Here is a 4585-nt window from a genome sequence, read left to right as displayed (position 1 = left end):
TGGTCTATCAATCTCTAGTATGTAGTACCTCCATTTTTTAGGCCAAAGGGCATGACCTTGTAGCAAAAGTTGGTATCTTCAGTGATGAATGTCATTATCTCCTCGTTTAAAGCATGCATCTGGATCTGGTTGTATCCGGAGTAGGCATTTAGGAAGCTTAGTACTTGGGACTCGGAAGCTCCATCAACTAGGCCGTCGATGTTGGGTAGAAGGTATGCATCCTTGGGACATGCCTTGTTTAGATTAGTGTAGTTGGTGCACATTCACCATTTTTTCATTCGAATTTTTTACCATGACGACGTTGGTGAGCCAGGTGGAATATCTAACTTCTCTAATAAAAATGGCCTTGAGGAGCTTGTCCACTTCTTCTGATTGCTTTGCATTGTTCTTGTCCCATATTCTTCTTCTTCTTCTGTGATACCTTTGGCCTAGGGACAGATAGTGATCTTGTGGCAGATAATGCTAGGGTGGATTCCGGGCATGTCAGATGGCTGCCAAGCGAATAGGTTCGTATTCTTGTGTAGGACATCAACTATGTGTCTATGCTCACAATTGGTGAGGTCCTTGCTGTTGGATCAAGTGGCCTTAGAATAATTAAGAAGGGGGGGTTGAATTAATTATTAATAGACCTTTACTAATTAAAAATCTATCCTTCTTAATGTTACTAAATTCAATTAGGCTTTTACTATAATGTTAAGAAAGTAAAGAACAGAAATAGAAACTTAACCAAAAGTAAAAGCGATAATTAAAGTGCACAGTGGAAATTAAAGAGTGTAAAGAAGAAGACAAACACAAGAATTTTATACTGGTTCGGCAACAACCCGTACCTACATCCAGTCCCCAAGCGACCTGCGGTCCTTGAGATTTCTTTTCAACCTTGTAAAAACCTTTACAAGCAGAGATCCATAAGGAATGTATCCTCCCTTGTTCTCTTTGAACAACCAAGTGGATGTACCCTCCACTTGAACTGATCCACAAGAGATGTACCCTCTCTTGTTCTCAGTTACAACAACCCAAGTAGATGTACCCTCTACTTGTACCACAAAGGATGTACCCTTCAATGTGTTAAGACAAAGTTCTCAGGCGGTTAGTCCTTTGAATCTTTGTGAAGGGGAAACAAAAGATATCTCAGGCGGTTAGTCCTTTGAAATCTTTTGTTTAAGGGAAAGGGAAGAATCAAAAGAATTCTCAGACTGTGTCTTTTTGAATTCTTTGAAAAGGGAGAAGGGGGACACAAAAGAATTCAGACGGTTAGTCCTTTGTTCTTTTGGAAAAGGGAGAAGAGAAACACAAAAAGAATTCAGGCGATTAGTCCTTGTTGAATTCTTTTTGGCAAAGGGAGAAGAGAATGAAAAAGATGAATAGCACAAGTTTTTGATCAAAGAACTTTTCTTGAAAGAAAAAGTTTTGAACAAAAACTTTTAGAAAGATGAAAAGAAGATGAATCAGAAAAAAAAACTATTGAAAAAGTTGAATGATGTTCAGAGAGAAGATTGAAAGATAGATTTCTTGATTGTTGTTCAAATTCATGTCATGGTCAAATATTTATAATTTCTTGATGACTCAAGTCAAAGTTTGTGACTCTTGGCAATTTCTTTTAAAACTAGTCACTCAGAAAAGTTGTGACATTTGAAAGAATCTTCAGAAACAAGTCACTTGAAGAATTGTGACTTTTGGAAATGTATTTTTCGAAAACAGTCACTGGTAATCGATTACCATTAAGGTGTAATCGATTTCACATCAACAGATGTGACTCTTCATTTTGAATTTTGAAAATCTTAATGTTTTAAAACACTGGTAATCGATTACATGTTTATGGTAATCGATTACAACTTTGTAAATCAGTTTGAAAAACAATGCTGGCTACTAGTAATCGATTACTACCTTCGGATAATCGATTACCAGAGAGTAAAACTCTTTGGTAAAAGATTTTGTGAAAAATTCTTGTGCTACTCAATGTTTTGAAAAACTTTTTAATACTTATATTGACTGAGTCTTCTTCTTGATTCTTGAATCTTGAGTCTTGAATCTTGATCTTGATTATTCTTGAATCTTGATTCTTGAAACTTGAGTCTTGAATATTGAAACTTGATTCTTGAATCTTTGCTTGAAACTTTGCTTAATCCTTGATTCTTTGGCATCATCAATAGGCTTTGGGCCTCTATTAGAAGTGTCTTCGCACGAGTCTACATCGACTTCGTCATCCAGGCATGCTTGGTAGATAGTCAGGGCTCAAACTGGAGACCTTTTGTCCACGCTCATGACCTGAGTGGTACCATTCATTATTGGGTGAAGCTTGAAAGACTTCTTGGTGGGAGGATAATGTGCCACCATCAGGCTTTCCACACAGCACTGTCGTGTTGCTTTTGATCAGCCTTGACAGTCACAATCTCTCGAGTCAAGGTAGGGAACTTCATTTTTAGATACTATGTGGAGACGATGGCTCTGAGCTCATTGAGTGTTTTCCGGCCAGTCAAAGCAAAGTAAGATGTATTTGCATTGACAATTAAATACCTGATTGTAAAGCTCCTAGAGAGCTGGCCTTGACCAAAGGTGGTCATGAGGTCGACGTAGCCTCTGGTCTCTACTCTTTCTCTTGTGAAGGCAAGGAGTGGAAAAGTGTGAGGTTGGATGGTGTCAGATGTAACTTCAAGTCTTTGGAATGTCTTCTAGTATAAGACGTCGGTGGAACTGCCCTGGTCGATGAGGACCTTAGACACCATGAAGTTGGCGATTACGATGGAGACAACCATGGGGTCATCTTGGTTGATGAGGTCGATACCCTTGAAGTCTCTATTAAAGAAAGTGATAGGAGGGAGACCTCATGGTGATGGTGCATTGACATAGTTGATGTCGATGTCCCGGATGGCATGAAGGTGACATTTGCCAGACTGGATGGATTGCCCTCTGTAGGAGAATCTATTCGAAATGATGTTGATTACACCTCTTATGTGTTGGGCGGGGTCCTATTCTTGTGGAGGTTATCGATCGCGTCTCTCCTAGTGGTGTCTCTATCTTACTCATTCTTTTGTTCTATCTCTTCTTCTGTCTGTGTTGTGATTCCTATGTTGATCCTCTTGGTGTCCTCCGGGTCTCGCTCCTACTTGGTGGTTGTCCGACCTTTCAATAAATTGGACTAGGTACCAAGTTTATATGAGCTCTTCTACTTTGTCCTTCAAGGTTCAACAATCTTCTGTGTTGTGACCGATACTATGATGGTACTTGCAGTTTTTGGTCGTGTCTAACCAATGATGCAATCCTAACCCCCAAGGGCATTGGATAGAAGACTCCAAGAAGATTGGGCCAGAGATGCAAGAGAAGGCCCTAGGGTTCTCATGAGCCTTAGGGTAGATTTCGGGCCCATGGGCTAAGTATGAACCCACTTATCTTTGTACATATTAGATTAATGTTTCATTATTTTTGGGCTTTGTATTTAGGGCTCCATAATATAGGTAGGATACCCTAGAAATGTAGGATTTTTCAGCCCTTGTATTTTAGGGCACATAGACTAGTTTTTGTATTAAGGGTAGTTTTGTAATTTCACATGCATTAAGTGAATATTTGATGTGTGTGTTCGGAAATAAATTTAATTGAATTGGGAGAAGCCTAATCTAATAAAATTTTAGAGGGGGAGGTGAGCATTTGCTTGTTACACCCCATTGTCACATCATATAGTCACACTTTGTACATGTCCTTCATGCTTTACATGCCTCATGACACCTAAGCACACTTAGTGGAGAATCTTGGACTTGATCTTGGATTAGTCAGCTGAATCATAGCTAAAATTCATTAATCATAATTAGTGAAAATTTGACTCCACAAATTCAATTTCAAATTCAAGTGAAATTTGAATAGAAATTCAAATTTCTCTCCAACTTTGTGTGACACTTAGGCTTATATAAAGGCCATGTGTGTGTATTTTTTCAACTTTCATCATTTGAGAATTATACTTCAAAGTTCAGATCTCATTTGAGGCATAAAATTTCATGCTCCTTCTCTCCTTCTCCCTCCACTCATCTTCTCTTATCTTCAAGCTCTTATCCATGGCTTCCTATGGTGGTGAGCTTGTTCTTGATTCATCTTCTTCTTGAAGTGGTGTCTATATATATGTGTGTTTGACTTCGAAAAGCAAGAGAGAGATATTATAAGAGAACTTCATTGCCAAATTTTCTCTCAACAACTCTTGGAAAAACACTTGTAAATCTATTGAGAGTTCATCCAGGAATTTCAAATTGTATTATCATCTCTAAAAGAGAGAAATTCCTTTAGGAACTTTAACTTGTATCATCCACTCTAAAGGAGAGAAATCTTTATGTTCATCTCAGAAAGTCAGTTGTAATCAAGAGACTGGTTGTCTCTTGAATTGTGAGTTTCCTAAACACAAGGGAAAGAGATTCCTCGGGTGTTCAGAAGTTGTAAAAAGGATTTTTTTACAAAGTTAGTAAAAGTCTCAAGTGGGTTGCTTGAGGACTGGACGTAGGCACAAAAAGTGGCTGAACCAGTATAAATTGAGTTTGCATTTCTCTCTTCCCTTATCTTATTTATGTTATTGCAATCAATTTTGTCTTGCATGTTTAAAGAACAT

Source organism: Glycine soja, chromosome 11 (assembly GCF_004193775.1).
Source record: "Glycine soja cultivar W05 chromosome 11, ASM419377v2, whole genome shotgun sequence".
NCBI classification, from domain to species: domain Eukaryota; kingdom Viridiplantae; phylum Streptophyta; class Magnoliopsida; order Fabales; family Fabaceae; genus Glycine; species Glycine soja.
The sequence above is the reverse complement of the archived record's forward strand: the minus strand, read 5'-3'. Positions refer to the sequence as shown.